At 37.9% G+C, this 23331-nt stretch overlaps 1 protein-coding gene across 3 annotated transcripts in view; it reads right to left on the bottom strand.

Moving 5' to 3' along the window:
• The window catches only part of JCAD (junctional cadherin 5 associated), a 91034-nt gene that overhangs the window by 58502 nt on the left and 9201 nt on the right, over nt 1-23331 (bottom strand). For 2 of the 3 annotated variants that reach the window (XM_031939788.1, XM_031939786.1), the window contains exons 1-2: nt 14685-14764; nt 11059-11121 (exon numbers count right to left, since the gene is read on the bottom strand). The gene's annotated coding sequence lies outside the window, so the exon portion shown is untranslated. Of the gene's footprint in view, nt 1-11058; nt 11122-14684; nt 14765-23331 lie in introns of those variants that run through there. The other variant, XM_031939787.1, reaches the window with a different exon arrangement.

A 23331-nucleotide genomic window follows, 5' to 3' on the forward strand; every position in this document is an offset into this window, starting at 1 on the left:
TGGACTAGGAACTAGTTGTCCTGAGTTCAAATACTGACACTTGTCATGTGACTTGAAATAATTCACATTCCTGCTCTGGAATTCAGTAAGGAGGGGCAGGGGGGAGGCATTTAGGCTAAATGAGCTCTAAGTTTCCTTTCAATACTAATAATCTGTTATTTAAAAACCCCAACTGGGATGGCACAATCAATGTATTTCAGGAAACTAATCTTGGGAATTCTAAAAAGATTAGAAACTGCTCAAAGTGCCTCTAATAGTCCATAGGAAAGGATATCTGGAGGGCACATTTCATTCCACTTTGCAGGTATATACCTACAGTAGAGATTAATGCACCAGCCTATCATGGCTGGACAACGCTGTCCATTGAGATCACCTCATTTATAGAGTTTCTGTTCTCCAAGAAATCTTCTGGATACTGACTTAACTCCCCAGGTAACTGGGAAATGAATGTATATACCCTGTGTGAGTATTCTAGTCTGCTTGGAAGTTAAATTTCCCAGTGTAAATTTAGCCAACCTAAATCAGTTCCCCCAGACAGTTGAATATTACTTCTCACTTTTCTTGAAATGTGTCAAAATATAGAGTTTTAAGAAGTGGCGAGTTTGCTGTTGTGGTTAGAGTTGGCTCAGGGCCGGGAAGATCTGAATTCACATCTTGCTTCCAACACATAATGGCTATGCACCCGGGCAAGCCACTTAATATCTCTCAGACTCAGTTTCCTCATCTATAAAGTGAGGGAGTTATATTCAATGGCTTGTAATGTTTCTTTTAGCTCAAAATCTATACTCCTAAGATGCAATGAACTTGCAAGGTTCAAGACTACACAAAACAGGTGAAAACAACCTGCAAACGCTCAGCAGACCCCATCAGCCAAGCTGCATTTTTCTGCCTGTTTTGTAGTTTGAGATACAGTCCCTCTATGTCCCTGGCCAAGCATCCTAGACTCCAAGCTCAGTTCTTTCTTTTGTAAAACAGGGCATGAGCCTCCTTATACTTTCTATCTGACAAGGTTGGGCTGATGATACATTGTGACCTTGTAGCATCTAGTGCTACACAGTGACATTGACCTTTGGAAGAGAAGGAAGTTGCGGCCAAAAAGATCAAGGAAGGCTTCACCAAGGACATAAAACCTGATCCAGGACTCCAATAATGGGCAAGATTTGTGTAGATAGATGGATGTGGAGGAGAAAAGATTTTTCACTTCCTCAACAAATAAGATTTTAAAATATATAAATATTATAAGTCTCTCTATATATACATGCATGTGTATGTGTACATGTGTAGACTGACAGATACTATAATATATAGATATACTATATACACACCTAGATGCACACATATATATACACTTTAAAATTATATATATATATAATTTTAAAGTGTATATATATGTATATGTATATATATGTATATATCTATACATAAATGTATGTATAAGAAAGAGAGAGAGAGAGAAAGACAGCGAGAGAGAGAAAAAGAGGAAGGAAGGAAGGAAGGAAGGAAGGAAGGAAGGAAGGAAGGAAGGAAGGAAGGAAGAGAAAGGAAAGGAGGGAGGGAAGAAGGGAGGAAAGAAGCAGCAAAGGAGAGAGGGAAGGAAAGAGAGAAGAGAAGAGAAGAGAAGAGAAGAGAAGAGAAGAGAAGAGAAGAGAAGAGAAGAGAAGAGAAGAGAACCTGGAAAGATAGGTTAGAGAGAGTCTTGAATCACAGAAGGAGTTTAGACTCCATCCTATGAACAAAGGGGAGACATTGGAGCCTTTTTTGTGGAAGACTGTCATGGTCAAGTTTGTCCATCAGGAAAATTAGCCTGGCAGCTACATATGGGATGAGAAAGGTCTTGGAGTTGAGGAAGTCAGTCAGGAGGCTGTGAAGTAATTTAGAGAAGAGGCAATAAGAACAATAGGATGGGGGTAGCAGGAAGGATGACAATGGATAATGACATAGTCAAAAATAAAAACAAGACAATCTATAAGACTTGGCCTGTGACTAAACATGGTGTGTGAAAAGAAGTCAAAGATGATATCAAGTTTTCTGTCTTAGGTGACCAGGAAAATAGAGGTGCTATCTATAGGAATCGTTTACCAGGAGGGGGAGCCATTTTAGAGAATGTGACCAGGAAAGCTTGGTTTTTAATATTATATAGTTTTAACTACAATTCTTAAGACATTTTCTTGTTCCTTCCAGAAAACAAATTCTCCCAAGTTGTCAAGTAGAATTTCATTCAGATCTTTTTTTGTTAGCGCTGACAATTTTAATGCAAGGAATCTTAACCTTTTATGTGCTGTGGACTACTATGGAAATCTGGGGAAGCCTAAGAATCTACTCGGTTCTGTGGCACACTAGATACAATACAGAATCCAAAATCAGGAAGACCAGAGTTCAAATCTAACTTCAGACACTTACTAACTGTGGATCCTGAGTATGTCACTTAACCCCTAGTTGCCTCAATTTCCTTATCTGTAAAATAGAAATTATAGTATCTAATCCTCACCCCAAAGTTGTTGTGGGAAACAAATGAGATGATATTTGTACAGCACTTTAAAGTGTTATATAGATGGTGACTAATATGAATTGAATAAAATAAAATATATAGATTACAAAGGAAATCAATTCTATTGAAATAATTTATATATATATATATATATATATATATATATATATATTTAATTTCACAAACCCAGGTTAAGAACTCCTGATCTAAGGATAAGGATAAGGATTAGACCCATGAGTCCAATGGTATAGGAAACTCCCTCTACCAATGTAGGTCAGCACCTTCTCCGCGACTTAAAATCCTAGCCAGCTGCCTCAAGCATTAAGAGGTTGTGACAGCCAGTATGTGGCAGAGCTGGGACTTAAACTGAGTCCTCACTGGTTCAAAGCCAGCTCTCCATCCACTATGCTATGCTGCCTAAGATTAAAACTATACAAGTTCAAGTTTCTTGGCAGAGTTTAGGTCCTTAGTATCATGACCAGATCTATAAATAATATTATATCATATACAGATATATATATATATGTGTGTGTGTGTGTGTGTGTGTGTGTGTGTGTGTATGTATGTATGTATAATGTCCCATATGTGCTCACCATTTGGGATTTAAGAAACACCCAACAGCTCTAAGAGGGATAATTCAAACAGGACCAATATCTAAATGACATACAAACATATGATACTAGGACTTATACACTATAATTCACATCATCAGCTTCAAAGCTGTCACTTTGGGAAATCATGAGTTGTTGTTCAAAACATTTGGGGATGTCAGGATCACCTACAAATCTGGTTTCTAAATGAAAAAAATAACCTCATTACTTTATTACTGTTAATTCTAAAAAAACAGAGTAGCTTTAAAAAGAAAACCAACAAAGTTCATCTGATTTTAGATGATATTAAGAAAGACAGTGTACAGAATAAAGATAGCAATGCTCCTATTAATTATATGCTGTCTTAGTCAAATCTGTAGTATTTCACTTTTTGACAACTTTTTTTTGACAACGCCAGTTTCCAGTGGAGTTGGTCCAAAAGAGAGCTGACCTTGGTGGTAGGAAGATCAGAAATGCCACAAGAGAATCAGTTGGGAAGAAATGAAAATTTTTAACATGGAGTAGAGGAGATATAAGGAGGGACATGATAGCTATCTTCAAATATCTAAAGGGCTATTTTACAAAAGAATTAGATATATTTTTCATACTCCAGAGGACATAACAGATAGAATTACAGAGACAGAGTTAGATTTAATGCAAAGAACTTTAATTCAATTCAATAAACACTTATTAAGTATCTACTGTATGTTAGGTATTCTAAGTACTCCTGCATTTTCTTGGTAAATGAAATTCTAGGAAAGTTACTGTCATCTAATGACCCTCTAATTATTAATACTCTACCATACATAAAATATAGCTTTCATACTTTTGCACATTTCACTTTGAATCAGTTCATATAAATCTTCCCATACCTTCTCTAAGACCTCCTTAATGAGATCCATGAGTACTCAGCAATGAAAAATCTATACTGGCAAAACTAACTGAATTAAAGATCCTTTTCATTCAGATAAGGACAAAAACAATTTGAAGGTCAAGTCTCTGAGTTAGTCCATCAGCATAACAATTTGGCAGAGGTATTGCAGGTTGATATTGCATTGGTCCCAGAAATGAAGAGAAAGAAGGAAAATGGGTTGACATGCATTTGGGAAATCATACACTATTTTTCATAATCCCAAGCCATTCCCTGACACAAAAGCCCACCATGTTTATTATTAACATTAATCTTCTACTAGTGATATAATGTAGAGTTACTCATGAAACAAAAGAATCAGATTGGCAAGTGATCCAAAGAGAAACTAAGAGGCACAGAATGAGAGCAAATAGGCTAAAACATATTCTCTATCCATTACAAAATGCGATGGTTCTGGAGTCAGAGGTTCCAACTTTAAATCCGGCATCTGACGTAGATGCGGCTCTGAGCAAAATGAAGGGTTTAGCCTAAATGATTTTTGAGGTCTCTTCTAACTCTAGTTCAATCCCATGATCTATATACACAAAAAGGGATATTATCAGTGAAATATGATAGGAAAAATAGCTGGACTGGTTATGCATTGGAAGCAAGTGCTGGCCAGCCTGAGCATAGTATTGATTTAGAGGCAGATCTCCAGGATTCTGGACAAGTACTTTATGGAAGATCCATGGGAGAACAAAAGTAAGAATCACATTGGATTAAAAGGCAATAAAATCTGAACCAGTGGAAGGAACATTCACACCAAGGAGACTGCAGGTACATAGAAACAATCAAAGTAGAGCAAAGGGAAACTTATAAGAAAGTTGTTCAAAAGTGGAATAGGTTGCCTTGGGAAATAATATTTCCTCTCCTGGGAGTTTTTCAAGAGGACAACTGGATAACCAGTTATTGGGTATGTTTTAGAGAGATTTCTTGATTAGGACTCTTCTATCTTTGGGATACTATATGCCATATCTTGTGGCAATCATTTTTTGTCCGAAGTTAAATTGTCTCAAAGTATCTATTCACTTAGATGGGTTCTCATTTGCTCACTAGATATATCTCTGTTTCTGAAAATCAAATTTATCTTCAAAGAATGAAGAGAGATATTGCTAAAGTTGTTTAGAAGAACATAAATCCTTAATTTTAAAGGATTATGAAGCTATTTTGAGCAATGGCAATACACTGCAATAGGTTCATGGCTTTCCAAAGTGACTACTTGATTGGAACAAAATTCATCTGAGTAGATAAGTTTTGGAATATTATAAAAATAAATCATTTATATCAATTTAATTTATATCATCACTTCTCACTATTAGATTCCCAATTGTTTTCTATGTTTCTAGTCTCTTCCCTCTGCCAAATTGTCTTAAGACATAGATGTTATCATGTCATTTCCTTGCAGTGGCTCCCTATTGCCTTCAGAACAAATTACCTAGCATTTAAGGGCCTCTAAAATCTAGTTCCAAGATATTCTTTAATCCTTATTTCATTCACATTACTCTTTAATGCACACTCTGTTCTAGCCAATGAGTGCTACTAGCTGTTCCCTGAACTCAACATTCCACCTTTTAGCTACCTATGTTCACTTAAGCCTTCCCTCAGGCCTGAAATATACTGCTTCCTTAGTCCCACCTATAAAATTTCTTATTGGCTATTAAAGCTCAGTTCAAGGGCCTCTCTTCCAAGAAGAACTTTCTGATCCACTCTACCCTCCTCTGTTCATTCACTCTACCCTCAACACAGTGCATTTTTCCTCTTCAAGTTTCCCAGTGTTTATCTATTTGTGTACATTTTATTTGAAAGTCAGAATTTTTGCTTTTGGCTTTGAATTCCTAGCACTCAGCATGGTGCTAGAACACAGTAGGTATTTAATATTCAATTGATTAAGGTTCAACAAGAGATTAATGACTGAGATTAATTTCTAACATACACTATAAACATATAAAAAAATTTATGCTGCTGTTCAATCATTTCAGTCATGACTAACTCTTTATGACCCCATTTGGTGTTTTCTTGGCAAAGATATTAGTGGCTTGTCATTTTCTTCCCTAACTCAGATAAGAAAACTGAGGCAAACAGTTATGTGACTTGTCCAGGATCACAGTAGTGACCTAGTAAATGTCTGAGGTTTGATTTGAACTCAGTTCTTCCTGACACCAGACCCAATGCTCCATCTACTTGGTCACCCAGCAACCCTATCCGAAATTACCTTTGCTAATTATACTTTCCCATGTCTTCAATTTCTTGATGATTTTTTTTCTCAAATTGAATTTGCTGCTGAAAATAATCAAACTTAATATTAGGCCCACAAGAAAGTTAGTACCTGTTATAAAGCACATGAACTACTAGGTGGTGCAGCTAAAAATTATGTGATTTCACTGTACTGGGGATTCTTGCCACCCCAGAGGATGAGAATTCTTTCATCCCTTAGGAAGCAGAGTCTATGAGAGAGATGGATTTGGATTCAGAAGACCTTGCTTCAACTTGTGAGTAAGAACTTAATAGTTGTATAAGTTAAGGCAACTCACAACTTCTCTGGACCTTAGTTTCCCTCCTCATGGGTAAAATGAAGGGGTTAGAGTAGATGATCTCTATGGTCTCTTACAGTTCTAAATCTCCACTTTCTGCTGAACCCCAGAACTGAGACAGTTTCCTAGGTAACAGATATCACTTGTTCCTGGATCTGTATTTCAATCTTTCCCAACCCAGAAGAACCTGCCAACATTTTTTCTCTACTGTTACAACCTATGAGAATTCAGGGTTACCTTTAGACAACAGATGAAAAGCTGGAGCAAGATTTCAATGGGGATAACAGATCCATGCACACAAACGTAAGGAACCAACATTAGTTTATAAAGATAAGGCTAATGAATCACTCACTATAAGTGGCGTGGGGGTGCTCAAGTTGTTTTTTCTACTAACAGGAATGAATTCCTGAGCATCCAACTAGATGATTTCCCTTGTGACCAATGGCATTCATTTGGCAGATAACTGGTTAGTTAAGAATATTCTATGGTCACTTAAAAGCAAAATTATCAGGTCAACATGGGAATGGACCCTATACCTCCAAACCTATTCAATAAAATCTAGTGTAATCATAAAATAAAGTCAGAACTTTGACTTCTCCCTAACCTCATCTCTGCAGCCAGGAGAGGCTTAATAATATGTCACATTCACATAGCGCTTTAAGTGTTTATCCCACAACAACCTTGAGATACATGTATTGCAAGCAGTACTATCCCCACTTTATAGATGTGGTAACTGAAGTGTTTTTCCCATTTTCCCATGATCACACAGGCAGTGTCTGAAAGAACCTGAATCTCTGAAAGAACCTGAATCTCAGTGTTCTTCTTTCAAATATAGTGTTCTAATAGGCCACAATACAATAACAACAAAAACTCAATTGTGAATAACTAGAGGAAGACTGAGAAAAAAAAACAACCTTGAAGATTAATAAAGAATTCCATTATGTGTTATGCAAAGCCAAATCATATAAAATTCTGGTATAGTCTTACAACCTGTGACATGAACTGATTAACTTGTTTGTGATAAGCTTACAGTATGGGGCACTGCTGACAAAACTCGATATATAATTACTTTAAAAACATCCCAAGTTTCCAGCCTCAAGGAATTTCCCATTCTCCACCCCCTCCCGACCCAACTCCCCAAATATGTAACTTCTAAGCTGTATTCACTGACATTCCATACTTAAGATGTAACTGGTTTTTGGAGTTATTAGAAGTTCAGTGTAAATGTTTTCTTCAACTGAGTTCTAATGTTATGATTAATGAACAACAATGTACTCTCATTAAACAAAAGGTAAATATCCAAGGCATAAAAAAAAACCCCGGACATAAGTGAATTACAAAGTGATACATGTCATCCCCACTCCACCCCACCCCACCAAATGGCCAAACTGTTTGATTCCATTCTTAGAAATAAGGCTGCCAGTTTCTTTTATCTTAATTATTAAGTAGAATTGTTCAAGAGTTCCATTTAAAATACCTAAACATTAAGCTCAAAAATTCTTTCCACATCCCTGTGATATTGGAGCCAGAGCCTCACATTTGTGGGAAACACTGCATTTTGTCGGAAGGAGTACTTAATCTTTGAAATCATCACTCTAATAAGGACTTCTTCACCCAGTTAGAGTTTCTGAAGGGGATAGAAAATCTGAAAAATGGTGTCTAAAATCAAAAGTGTCATGAAACACTAGTATCTCAGTGGATTTGGTCAATACTAGCCTCAAGTTAAAGTTAGAATGGCTTGAGCATGGAATGTTTTTCTCCTCTTAAAAATGTTATTCCCCCTTAAAGGAGAGAAGAGGACCCACATAAGCAAAAATGTTTGTAGCAGCTCTTTTTGTAGTAACAAAGAACTGGAAAATTAATAGGTACTCATCACTTACAGAATGGCTGAACAAATTGTGGTATATGAAGATAATGGAATATTATTGCTCTACAAAAAATAAGAAACAAGCTAATTTTAGAAAGACTTGGAAAGATTTACATGAACTGATGCTGAGCAAAACAAGCAGAACCAGGAATATATCACACACAATAACAGCAAGAGCATGTGCTGATCAGCTATGAAAGGCTTGGTTCTTCTCAGTGGTTCAGTGATCCAAAGCAATCCCAATAGACTTTGAACAGAAAATGTCATCTGTGTCCAGAAAAAGAACTAAGGATACTGAATGTAAATAAAGACATGTTATATTCACTTCTTGTAAAGTATGGGCTAGCTCCCTGAAGGGCCTCGGGGTCAGCCAGCATCAGGATAAATTAAAGTCCTTGGTCTTTAGTGGGGAGAAGTGAAGGAGGCAGGCAAGCAGAATCCTGGATTCTGGAGTCCAGAGTCACCAACCTCTCTCCTCCTTGTCCTGTTGCCAAGTGACTCTGGCCTCTCCTCCCCCCCTTCCCCCAATCCTTGCCTACAATTATCTTAACACCAAACATACAGCAAGCACCAATGGTAAAAAGCCATTATCTAAATATATGCTAATAGAGCCATTATCTTACATCAAATAGGTAATTAGTCTTAAGTACTTGGTTGTCTGATTCAAGTATACCTTTTTGGAGTTTCAGCCCTCTACAACTTCTTTTTTTCTGCTTTTTAAATCTCTCTCCCAGTTTTTCCCTTCTGTTCTGATTTTTCTCTCCCAATATGATTCATAAAGTAATGTGCATTAAAAATAAATAAATTTACTAGAAAAAATTAAAACTAAAAAATGCTATTTCCTCTTACTTAATGATATAATATTAAAAATTGCCAATATTTATATAGTAAAGTTGGCAGAATACTCTTCTCACAAATATCCTAGCATTGCATTATTATCCACTGTATTAGTATAGATGAAGAAACTGAGTTTCAGAATGGTTATCATATTCTCACAGTAGGAACTAAGTCTTTGGATTCAAAGTCTTTTTCTACTCAGTCTCATTGCTGTTCCTAATGTCTCATTTTCCTCACCACTATATTCAGATTTGAAAAATTTCTCCTTTCTTGACTTTTCCTTCATCTATATAGTCTTCTGTACAATAATAGCATTAGCCTTAATCATTTATTACAACTTAAATACTGTACATTTTAAAATGCATTAGAAGTCATTTCATAAAGACTAAGACCAAACACTTTCTAATTTCTCAGATCCTAGAGACATAGGAATGTGTATGTGGGGGGAAGGAGGGAGCAGTTTCTTAGCTGTAAGACAGCATTATAAACTCAGATGGTAGAGCAAAATATTTACATTAGTTTTGTTTGTACAAAAACTTTTCAGTTTGGTATAATCGAAATTTTCTATTTTGTGATCAGTAATGATCTCTAGTTCTTCTTTGGTCATAAAGACCTTCCCCTTCCACAGGTCTGAGAGGTAAACTATCCTGTGTTCCTCTAATTTATTAATAATTTCATTCTTTATGCCTAGGTCATGAACCCATTTTGACCTTATCTTGGTGTACGGTGTTAAGTGTGGATCAATGCCTAGTTTCTGCCATATTAGTTTCCAATTTTCCCAGCAATTTTTATCAAACAATAAATTCTTATCCCAAAAGCTGGGGTCTTTGGGTTTGTCAAAGACTAGGTTGCTATATTTGTTGACTGTTTTATCCCTTGAACCTAACCTATTCCACTGATCAACTAATCTATTCCTTAGCCAATACCAAATGGTTTTGGTAACTGCTGCTCTATAATATAATTTTAGATCTGGTACAGCTAAGCCACCTTCATTTGATTTTTTTTTTCATTAATTCCCTTGAAATTCTTGACCTTTTGTTTTTCCATATGAATTTTGTTGTTATTTTTTCTAGGTCATTAAAATAGTTTTTTGGAGTCTGATTGGTATAGCGCTAAATAAATAGATTAGTTTAGGTAATATTGTCATCTTTATTATATTTGCTCGCCCTATCCAAGAGCATTTAATATTTTCCCAATTGGTTAGATCAGACTTAATTTGTGTGAAAAGTGGTCTGTAATTTTGTAGAGCAAAATATTTAATCTATTATTTTCAATCCAAATCCACATCCAGAAATATAAGGTGTGCTAAGACATGCAGTTTTAGGAACTGACTAGTTAGTTCCAGGAGTACCCTATGTGGATGAAATGACAGGTCAGTACCAAAATAAAAAAGAAAGGGAAAAGAAAAAAAAAGTTGACAGGTAACCTAATACATCCTAATAACCATGGAGTCAGAGAAGTTTTTTTTGTTTTTGTTTTTGCTTGGGGGTCTTTTTTCCCTCTACATATTGAATTTTGACTGTTTACATTTAGATATCCATGAAAATTTTAGCAGATTCTGGCAGGAAGTTATAACCAATATATGCTGTTTTTAGAAAGGGTAGTTTTTAGATATGTATATATTCTTGCTTGCTTACCCAGAATATCCACAACTAAGTTTTTAAAGGTAAAGTTAAAAATAGATGAAATAGGCAAACAATGATAGTACTAAAGTTTCAATTTTTTTTCCAAGATGAGATTTGAGAGGTTATCCTTTTCTCTTTCCCATTAAAGCACTTATATAACAGAGGTTTGGATTTTAAAGGCGATATCAAAGTGTTTAAAGTTTGACCTACCCTTTCCTTTTAGGCTGGATTTTGTGAGTAAGCTTCCCCCAGCATTCCTTAAGTCAGCAGGCCCTTGAAACAAAGCACAATGGCAAGGTTTTAGCAAGTGAGATAACCCTTTCCATCCAAGAGGTGGAAAACAACATCTGTTAAAACCAAATAAGATGTAATAATGGGTTCAGCAACAGACCCAGAGGATTTCAGAAACAGTTTTTCCTCGTCAGAGAAAAAAAATAAAAAGCACAATTGCTTCAAACTCAATTCTCTCAGCTCCAGAACTCCCCTTAGATTAATTAGGGTGGATTCTAGCCAAATTTATTTAAACAGGACTTTGCATTCTTACAGGAACTTGTTTCAGATTCATTACCACCACAAAATTAGGACCATATCTTCCTTTAAATACAACCAATTGAGGTTGGGGTGGGGGTAAGGGGTTGGGGGAAAGAAAACTTAGATTATACCAGAACTTTCTCCTGGATATGTGACATAATTTATTTTAAAAATTCTTTCATCAAAAAAACAAAAACAAAATAAAAACAAGAAGCAACCATTATCACAATGTTGGCTTTTCTCACTAAACAAATAGGCCCTTGTTTACTCCCAGTACCCTCAATCACCCAATAGCAACAAATATGGAGCTAATAAATAATATGTGACTAATCTCTGACGATAGATTATGATGAGATAGACAAACTAATCCAAGTTCATGTAACATTTACCCTATTTGACACCTAGATGTTTTAAGTAACATAGTTGAGGAAGTTTAAAAGATACACCCTTTTTATTTTAAAATATAGCCTTCCAAGTAATACTCTAGTTCCCATCCAAAAGTATAATCTTTAAAAAAAAAAAAAAAGCAAAAACAAAAAACTCTGTAGTTATAGAATGACTATAATATAAAATTTATATAGATTTTTAAAGATTTCAGAGCACTTCACAAATATTTCATTTGAGACTACCAACAACCTAGTGAGGTAGATGCTAATGATTTATAACCCCCTTTTACAGATTAGGATATGGAAGCAAGGCATGGTCAAATAACTTGCTGAGAGTCACACAACTAGTGTCCAAGGCAATATTTGAATCCAGCCTTCTGATTCCAAATCCAGCATTCTCTCAGTTATTCATTCCACTTGACATGCAAAGTTTCAGGATAAGGATGATAAAAAATGAATTCTTACATCACATTATAGATCATTTCTGATTTTGATGAATTTATTAAATTACCTAATCTTATATTGAGAGAGGTATCCCCCAAGCCTCACTATTCATAAAGTTATCAAAGCAGCTTTTTAAGGCATTTGTCTTTCAAAGTGACTCCTAAATTGCCCTAACACAATAATGTAATTCTAGTTTATCCTAACTCTTCACATTTCTTAACTTTAATTTCCAAAACTTAAATCATCTAGAACTATATCTTGAGAATAAGCACCAAGCAGTGGACAGAGCAGAGCATGGGCCATTGAGTCAGGAATACAGAATTATAGTTCTTCCTCTAAGACACACCAGCTCTTTGACCATGGGCAAGTTACTTTACCTACCCAATTCCCTATGACTATAAATTACAGAGTTGAAAATACACATCCACAAAAGGAGTTTTAGTCCTGGGAGTCCCCCCCCCCAAAAAAAGAAATTTTAAATCCAGACCAAAAAAGAAATAAAACAGTAGTATTACATTGTAATATCTAACCATGCAAATGCTAGGCTTTCTTTTTATAGTAAAAAAAAAAAAAGTATTGTTCAGTTCATGCAATTTAAAAATCACCTAACCTCACTTCTATTTTTAAAAAAGTGAATTCAGAACTCACACTGATTTTGATCTCTTTGAAGATTGTGGACTTTCCTGTTTGCTGGACTGAAAAAGAATGGGGCAAAGAGCTCTGGCAGATGGAAAATAGAATGAACAGAAAAAGAAATGACATCCAAATGTCAGAGAGTCAGAGACTCTGGGCTATATCCCTTACTCCTCCATCCCTCTTTCTCAGCGGGAAGATAATTCACTCAGGATCTGAGAAATGAAACTGGGGGTGGGGAGAGGAGGGAAAGGTGATTAGGATGGGGTTGGGGGAGAGAAACGTCAGATTTGGTCAATTTAATTCTGCATAGCTTAACACATACGAACACCCCAGTGAGTTTACTGGGTACGGTCAAGCTTCGCTGACCAAAAAGTTTTGCTTTCTGATTCTTTAGTAGTGAAATCAGAGTTTATTTTTTTAAACACACAGAAGCATCGGAGTTATTAGTTTCTATTACCAGTAACAAGAAGGAAGCAAAGGCGGGTCTTTCAATCGTGTAGACTGCAGCAGCGGGAATACAAGCCTGCTTCAGTCCTGTGCTTGTGGTCTCAACATCTAAGAAAGCCGTAGTTGCTGTGACATTTTATGGCCGATTACGGCACTTCTCTATGGAGGGGTGGAGCGAGAGGGGGATAGGGGTGAGATGCTTGTCGGAATCAGAGAAAGATAGAACAGGCTGCAAGGCTCATAAATGAGCTAGCTGATTAAGTGGATTTGCTCTGCATTTTACAATCTCTCTCTCTCTCTCTCTCTCTCTCCTCTCTCTCTCTCTCTCTCTCTCTCTCTCTCTCTCTCTCTCCCTCTCCCCCCCCTTCTTTCCTCCCCTCCCCTTTAACAAGAACAATAAACACCACAGAAGAAACAGTGCTCAGAATTCACAGCCAGAGATTATAGCCATAATCCCCCAGACCTTAAACTGTGTGTGGTGTACACGTGGGTGTGTGCCAGCAGTGGCAGGAGCCGAGGAGATCATGCAATCACCAGCCTTTCCCTTGCATGTGGTCATTTAAACAGGCAAAAGAGGGAGGAGGGAGGAAGGGGGGAAAGGCAAAGGGCAGAGCTTTGAATTTGGAACTTTAAAATTTTAATGCAGTTAGTGCCCGATTTGGGATTACCGCAGAATTGAGGCTCCCCTAAGGGTGGTCTGCCGATTTGCGGTTGCCTCATGAAGAGATGTCAAATAGGAAACACTGCAGGATCGTCCCCTATGAAGTTGGGGAACTCAGGGGACAGGGAGGAGCCTCCAAAAGGAGAGAGGGCAAAAGACAGCAGCTTGTCCTCTTGGCCTCTGTGATAGGCTGGTGCCGAGGGAGCAAAGGGACAGGCAAGGTGAAGCCCCGAGAAGAAAGAAAGCTAGCGGAGAGAGAAGGGAATTATCTTCCAAGGGAGTTTGCAGGCGGCGTGTGCCCAGGGCGCAGCCCTAGAACCTGAGCGCGCAAAAAGGGCAGAGTCGGCGACCCCCAGTCCGGGGGCGGGGTGGGGGTAAAGCGAGCACCTCTAAAGGCAGAACCGCCGCCGCTGCTGCCTCCCGGACCAGCGCTCTCCTGGGCAGAACCAGAAGGAGGAGGACACCTAAGGAGCTGCAGTACCGCGGGGTGGCTGCGATCTGCCGGGGGGGGGGGTCGAGGGGCAGTGGGGAACGCAGGTTGGCTTCTCTTATTAACATCCCTCACCCGAAGCTGTCCACGGGAGAGGACTGTGGGGGCGGGGGCAGGTCCCAGGCTGCAAAAGTTCGGAGGGGAGAAAGGCAGGGCTCCGGCTGGAGGAGACACGCGAAAGCGGTGTAAGAATTGGGGGTGGAGGGACTCAAGGCAGAAGACGAGGAAGTCAGGGACTTACCGAGAGGCTCCTTCATGCTGCCTCCCGCTGCTGGCCCCGCCGCAGCCACCGCCGCCGCCGTCCCCGGCCGCGGGGTTGTGAGCGAGCGAGCGAGCAGCCCAGCCTGAAGCGGCCGCTGCTGAGCGAGCATGCCTAGTGCGCCTCGCCCTCTGCCTCCTCCGCCTCCTCCGCCTCCTCCCGCTGCTTCTGCCGCCACCTCCCCCGGCCCCCTCCCTCCTCCCCACTCCTACCCTCCCCCCAGGCTCAACGACTTGGAAGAAAGTGCCTCCCACCCTCCCTCCCGGCCTCCTTCCTCTGCGTGCAGCCCCCGCTAAGCGGTTCGAGTCTCCGCAGGGGTGCAAGGTGGCGGGGCCGAAGGGGGAGCGCTGGAGAGGGACGAGGGAAGTAGAGGGGGTAGGGTGGGGAAGGGAGAGAAGAGAGGGAGAGAGACAGGCAGAGGGAGGGAGAAGAAATGAAGAGGGGTGAGGGAGAAGGAAAGAGAAGAAGGTATTGGGGTAACCTTCGGAAAACCTGGAGGGCACTATTTTCCGGTACCGGTCCGGGCTGCGCTCCTGAACTTGCCGGCTCACCTGGACTCGAGCTGTGTCCTAGCTAAGCCAAACACCCGCAATCCGTGTGCCCGGAATGTATGAGAAGCAGGGGGATGTGTGCCATGTGTGTAAGGGTGCATCCGAGGAAGAGCACCTATCCAAGGTAGGAGGCAGTGGAAGCCTCGGCTGGTGACATGTGAAGTTGGGGGGGGGGGTTGCTTTTAAATAAAGACCCTGGGGAAATCGGAATGTGGGAGTGGGAAGGGACCTTGGAAGCCATCCAGTGCAACCCCATCATTTTCCAGCTGGGCAGATGGAAGCCCTGAGTTAAATGTCTTGCCTGAGGTCACTCAATAGTCTAGGGCCAGATCAGGGACTAAAGTTAGCTCTCCTAGTAGTACTCGTCCCGGGCTCCATCTATAATAATTCCACATTAGCTCTGAAGATGGGACAAATCAAGTTCCTACCTGGTTCTCTTAGCAAGCAAAGCTAAAAGAAAAAACAAAACAAAATAAAACAAACTTTTTTGTAAAAGGATCCTGGATTTGAAGTTAGAAGTGGGCCAAAATTCTGGGTTTGCTTAGTGTCTGTGTGATTTAGTTAGCTTCTAAATGCCTTTATTTTTAAAATCCAAGGGTTAGACTAACTGATTTCTCTTCATGTTCTAAACCTTGCATCTTTCAGAAAAAAAAATTAAAATCTCAAAAAATTTCAGGTGTGTGTGTGTTCGTATGAAGTAGTCAAATGAATGAGGGACTTTGATTCACCAAAACCTGGATTTAACTTCTCCCTCTGACATTTACTTGCTGTGGGTATTGGGTCTCATCAACGTTACGGAAATACCAGCCTCCCAGAATTGTTTTGAGGCACACATGAAAATGTAAAAAAAGTTCTTTGCAAAGCTTTTAGCACTACATAAACCTTAGTGGTTAGTATATATAAATAGCTTTGGCCAGTTGGGCTAGGTTAAAATGAGCCCCACACTGATCCTAATTACCATTTTTCAGGAAATTATTTAATACAAATAACCATATATGGAATACTGAAGTGTCTGGCACTGTGCTTGGTTCTGTGGGTTATGACAAAACTCTTTACAAGTAGTTTGTAATCCAGTTGGGGAAATAAGAGCTGTAAAATGAAAGAATTAATGGGAAAAATACATTTGGGGGGTTCATATTTATGATTTCATCAGGCATAAGGGACTCCAAATCTGAATAAGCCCTTCCACCAAAACAGATCAGAAGTTCATCAAGAACTTCATCAGTAAGACTTAAAGTTGCCTGGGGTCACTGAGAGGTTAAGTGACTTGTCCACGATCATAGAACTATTATGAGATAGAAGCAGTACTTTGACCCAGACTTTCCTAATTTCAAGGTCAGGCCACTATACATTAGGCTATATTTCCCTTCAATGGCAAAAGGGAGTAAGAAAGTGCTGAATTGTGCTGTACAGATAGGAGGACTGATTGACAATGATAATAATGTGCTGTTCCCTTCTGATATCATAGCTCCTCATAACTCCTTTCCCAGCAATTAAACTGTGTATGTTGGGGGAAAGGGAGGTCATCTTTGCTTTTCCTCTCCCTTTCCCCCTGTCATCCAACTCAAGAGTTTCTATTCATATTTAGGGAGTTCTCAACACATACAGGAAAAAAATACCCTAGAGATTCTTTTCCATTAGAATGTTAACTTCTTGTGGGCAGGGAACCTATTTGATTTTCTTTGTATCCCTAACCCTTAGCGTGGTGCCCGAAACATAGTAAGTAACAAATTCAAGTGAATTTAACTTGAAGTGTCATTTTAAAAAAATAAAATATGCACCCTAAATGGATAAGTGACTGAAGACTATGAACAAACTTCTCAAAAGTACAATCGAAAACTATTAACAACCACAGGAAAGAATGCTCTAATAATTTAAAATTAAATAATAATTAATTAATTATTAATTAAAATAATAACAAAAAACACAAACCAAAGCAACTCTGAGGTGTAGACACTCATACATATACGGATGTATATAAAACACCCTGCAAATTTGGCAAAGATGATAACAAGCTGGGAATATGCAATGCTGGAAGAGTTTAGGGAAGATAGCTATACTAGTACATTGTTAGTGGATTAGCCTGACCATTTTGGAAAGCAATTTGAAATTATGCAAATAAAATGACTCATTCAAATTTCTATACCCTTTGACCCAGAGGTTCTATTACTAGGTTTACCTCTAGGATGTCATTAATAAGGGGGAAAAAAAGTACCCACTTACACCAAAATAAATCTAACAGTACTTCTTTGTGATAACAAAGAATTGGAAGCAAAGGAGATAACTCCTTGATTGGGGAATGGCTAACCAAATTATGATATATTAAAGTAATGAAATATTATTGTTCTGTAAAAAATGATATCTATGATACATACAGACATGAACGGAAAGATCTGTATAATGCCAAATGAAGTAAGCAGAATCAAGAAAACAATATATTTATAACTACAGCAATGCAAATGGAAAGAACATACATACACAAATCAAAAGTGAATGTGGCCAAATTACAAAACAAAAAGTATGGTTCCAAACAACATATCCAATTCCTTGCAGAGGTGAAAGGTCCACATGTTATGAGACATTTGTGATGCATGGATGAATTTAGCTGATTTTTCTTTTCTTTTCTTTTTTGTCTTTAAAAACACTTTATTATGGAATGGCTTTCTGGGAAGCAAAACAGGAGATAGACTGGGGATAATGTAGGAGATTAAAAAAGACATCAGATGTTAAATTAAAGAAAGATAATATACATTTGCCTATATGTATATGTATTTATATCATCTTTCAATCTATCTATATCTACATATACATCTATATATACATATCTATTTATCTCTCTATAATGATGAACTTCAGAGACCTGACTGTAATATGGACCAATAGTTTAAAATCTCATGGTTTGGGTGTTGGAAGGAAAAACAATTGGATTTAATCTTGCATCTTCACCCTGCCCAACAACCTCTCCAGGAAGACTGAACCTGAATATAGCTGCATGAGCAAAACGATTCTTTAATTATTTGCTTGCTATCTTAATGTCAAGTTTTTCTCTGCAAGACTGTATTAATGGAAAACAACCTTTCTGACTCCTTCCCAAGTTCTATCACCACTTACTCCATGCAAAAGTTTGCTATTTAGTTGTGGCACTGCATATCCAAAGCATCTCATCCATAAGCAGCCTGGATAATTCTTTGCCCAATTTCATGATGAAATTACTCAAATAGTACCATCCTTAAGGCAATGGCAATAGCTGGCTGTGTCCCCACTGGAGCAAAAGCTATGCATGGCATAGTAGTTTAGGAAGGCAAGATGGGGTGTGTGTGTGTGTGTGTGTGTGTGTGTGTGTGTGTGTGTGTGAAAGAGAGAGAGAGAAAGAGAGAGAGAGAGAGAAAGAGAATCCCTCCACCATCCCATCTACATTTCATATCTCACTTATCCAAGAATCACATGAAAATCATTAGAGATTTAAAATTTATATTATTATGTTGTTTTATTTTTTTTTTAATAGGGAAAATATGAACTGTGAACCAAATGTTTCACTCACAGTATCTACTAGCAGAATATTACCAGTTGGCTAAAGGAGTGAGTCATAGATGTTGACTGGGTCATGACATCTATGAATAGTAAGATGAAGTGAGTAGGAAAATTATTATATAACAAGGCAATTTCTAAACTGATTTGTGCTTCTTCTGAGTTAGTGGTGCTACTTATATTCAGAAGAGCAGGTGAGTCACATCTTTGAAATAGAGTCATCCATACTTAATACTATCAATGCCCAGTCATCAAAAACAAAATACTACACACAGAATCAAGACTGCAGCTGAAGTCCAAGAGTTGCAAAGAAGACATTATGTGGTCCCTACCTCAAGAATACCCCTCCAACCTTCTTGAGTTCTTATCTTGTGGCATACTTTTACTTTTATAAAATCTATCTTAAATTCTGTTTGTTTTTAAATTCTATTTGTTTTCTTCTTAAGTGTTTCTTCTTAAATGGGTTTAGTCTTAATATTTTCTGCTATTTGTGAGTTTTGTTCAATCTCATGAAAATTAATTTTCCTGTCCAATAAATCAAAGCAAAACCTAGAAAGTGGAGGGAACACTCTCTCACCCACCCCATGACACATGAAAAAGAAAGTTCATTTATGATTTGTGGGAAGATACCTGAGCCAGACAATCTGAGTGACAGAAAAGAAAATCAAGCAGGTTCATCAAGTTTTCATCAGAAACAACTGAAATGTAAAGAACAAACATATAATAAACCCAAAATCTCCGTCAAGCTAAGTAGCTGCTGAATATTCTTTTTGCTACTGTAGCAGCATTTACATGATGATTAGAGTTTTGTCACAATTGCAGGGTCTTTTTCTAACTTTGAATCTTTTGTCCTCTTTTCTCTCCAGTGAAAATATGCTAATGGTTTAGCCTGAAAATATAGCAATCGGTTATTTTTTTTTTTTTTTAACAAGGGAAAAGCCATTTCTCCTTGCTGAAAATCTCATTATTGAAACCAGTTTGGGAAGTCAATCCAAGTCAATGGTTTTAGCACATCAACTTATGCTACATAGAACAGTATGGGATGGGGGAGAGGAAGGGGAAGAAGTAGTATGTTTTTAATGATGAGCAAGGAAATAACTGCATCTGTGTTTTAGTTCTCAAACTAGTGAGTGTATTAATTCTCCAGTTAAATCTGTGGGGTTCCCCCCCCTTTTATTTATTTATTTATTTATTTATTTTTTACAGTTTTCCCTACAGTTCTTGGTGCCTGGAATGTATATTAGAACTTTGCTGAAACCACCACATACCTGATGGTTACCATAACTAACTAGTCACAGATGTAGTATTAAATCTGCTGCTATTATTTCTTTTCTCTATATGGCACACATTGGAGCCATAATATATTAAACTTTCTTGGAACAGATACAATTCATAAACAAAGCTACTATTATCATGGAGTTTTTTTTTTTAAATCCTGCTTTTATATAGCTAGTTACTACCTGTATATTTAATTCATACTTATTTTATATCATGAATGTGAGAACCCAATTGAATTTATCCACTAAAAGACAGGTCAATAATGTGTCAGGGAATAGATGTTCATTAGTCATTTTTTCTATGCTTCTTTAGGCTGCAGTACTGAAATTGTCTTTATCAATTCTGGAATTTATTATAGCAAAGAAAACCCACTGGATCTTATATGGTAGTGCTGGTGCTAGTCCAATAATGGGGTGATTAATCAGATCTTAAATAAAGTATTAAAAACAAAGGATCTCAATATCTATGGTAAAGTACTCTATGTAAAAGTCCAAGCACAAATGAATTTTCTTGATTTTAGTTGAGACAGAATAATGGAATAAAGAATCTAATCTCCAGAATATGACATACCCTCTCTCAAAGCTGGGAAATTGCAACCCACCCATGCTTTAGTAGATAAATCTTAGGGAATTGCCTGAAGGATGGAAGTTAAGTGAATTGTCTAAGGTCATACAGCTGATAAGTGTCAGAGTTAATATTTGAACGCAGCCCAATAGGCTAGCTGCTCTTACAGCTTTAGGATAATGGATGACCTTATTATTGTTGTTTGTCCTTTCTGGAAGAAAACCCTGATGTCAGGAAGGTGATGCAATGACATGCAAGTGAAAGGGATTTAAGTGAGAGGGGGCTGTGCAACTTGCTTCACTTTCTCCTCTACACTATCTGAGTCCAGGTCTCAGTTTGTCTGAGACAACACCCATTCAATGATTAAGACTAGGTAAGAACTAAAGAAAATATTGGTCTCTTTTACCTAGTCAAAAAAAAAAAAAAAAAAAAAAAGCCAACCTTGAAGGGAAAGATCCTCAGGGTTTCTGGCCAAGCAGAAACAATCGCTGTTTTCCTTCACTCTGAGTCAAACTCTGATCAACTGGGGCTTAGCTTGGAATCTCTTGTTGGCCAATCAATGAGAAACAGTGTGATTTGGTTTTAAGACTTGGCCCTTAAAAAAGAAATGTAGCCAGTAAATCCCAAGATATCGTAAGAGGTTTCAGCCATAAAAAAACAAAAACAAAAACAACTATATTCCTTTGGGCAGAGCACTTGCAGGTGAGGGTATGGTACAATACCCTACATGGAAAGAGAGAGACCGAGAAACATGGAGACAGAGAGATAGAATGACCTGTGCTGTCCAAGTGGCTCTACTCACAGAAGCTGTTGTTTGTTGCAAGGACCATGACGTCGGAGAATTGATGTCATGACATACAAGTGATTTGGATTTAAGTGAGGGAGGGCTGTGCAAAGTCACCAATCCCCAAAGCCATCAGAATCCAGTGGAAAGATAAAGATCAGGAAGACTGATAATTATGTTCAATGGAAAACTAAAAAAGAGAATAAAATATTTTTTTTTTCCTGAGGCAATTGAGATTAAGTGACTTGCACCAGAGTCACACAGCTAGGAAGTATTAAGAGTCTGAGGTCAGATTTGGACTCAGATCCTCCTGACTTCAGGGCTGGGCTCTCTCCCACTGTGTCACCTAGCTGCCCCTAAAGTACACCTTCTAAAATCACTTGCCTTTTTCATATAAAGGCAGAGTCCAGTTTCATAAACTCTTAAGTTCCATTGTAATTAATAATTACAAAGAACTTTGGAATTCTGGTTAATTCTTACAACCTCTCCATGAACTGGATAGTTTTATCATTCCAGTTTTATAGATGAGCAAACACAAGCTGAATTATTTGCCTCAGGTGTTGACATAGTAAGTCAGTAGGACTGGATTTAGAATTATAATGCTTCTATTGCTCCTATTTTTATGCTACCCATCTAGCACTTATCATAAGTTATATTAGATTGAGATATATTGGCCTACTATTTTGGATTTAATATATATTTTTACCATGTTTAACATATATTGGATTACATGCCTTCTAGGGGAGGGGGTGAGAGGAAGGGGGGGGGAAATTGGAACAAGAGGTTTTTTCAAGGGTCAATCAAATTGAAAAAAATTATCCTTGCATATGTTTTGAAAATAAAAAAAACCTCAATTAAAAAATAGATATATTGGTCTAATATCTATTGTCTAAGATGCTATCCTGGAATATACTTACACACACACACACACACATATATATGTATATATACTTATACAGACATATTTATTCTCTTCTGACAACCTCATCAGCTCCTATCCATTTAATTATCATCTCTATGTAGGACTCTATATCCAATCTCTATATCTCCTTATCCAATCTTCAGTCCTGGGTCCTCAATTGCCCATTGTATATTTCATTACTGGATATTTCAAAGATATCTCAAATTCAACATGCTTTCATTATTCTTTGCCAAAATTCACTTTTTTTCTGAGTTTTTCCACTTTAGAAGACACTATTTTTCCAGTCTCCTAGATTTATAACCTCAGCATTTTCCTCAACCCCTCATTCTTCCTTTCTATATAATCCAATCAGTTTTTAAAATCTTACTGTTTTTACCTCTATGCACTAATTCCCCCATACCTGCCCCCTTCTTTTTACTCAGTCAGTCACCACCCTAATTCTGTCCCTCATCACCTCTCCCTTCACTAATTAGAAAGACCTCCTAAGGTTTCCTGGCCTCTCTGTCTGATCCAGTCTATCCTCCAAAGAGCTGCCAAAGTGATTTTGCTTAAGTACACTTCTAACAATGAGACATCCTTATTTGATAACTCCAGTGGCTTCCTATTGACTTTAGGATAACATAAAAATTTCTGTTTATTTAGCTTTAAAAGCTAGCCATGATTTAGCTTCCAATCAGGTTTATATTACTGCTTTACTGCCCCTCCCACACCCCACAATCCAACCTGGACTTTTCTCATTTTATTTCTCTCTCTTACACACACACACACACACACACACACACACACACACACACACACACACACACACTCACACTCACTTACTCACTCACTCACCCCCATTTCCTGTGTTCATACCTTTCCATCGGTTGACCCACAAACGTAATACACTCTCTCCTCATCTCCGGCTCCAAAAAGAAGCATTGCTTGATGATTTGGTCTTCACTAGCATTAATAAGGTCTTCCTTGATACTTTGTTGTTGTTCATTCCTTTCAGCTGTTTCC

The sequence above is a fragment of the Sarcophilus harrisii genome, chromosome 5, assembly GCF_902635505.1.
Source record: "Sarcophilus harrisii chromosome 5, mSarHar1.11, whole genome shotgun sequence".
Lineage (NCBI taxonomy): Eukaryota > Metazoa > Chordata > Mammalia > Dasyuromorphia > Dasyuridae > Sarcophilus > Sarcophilus harrisii.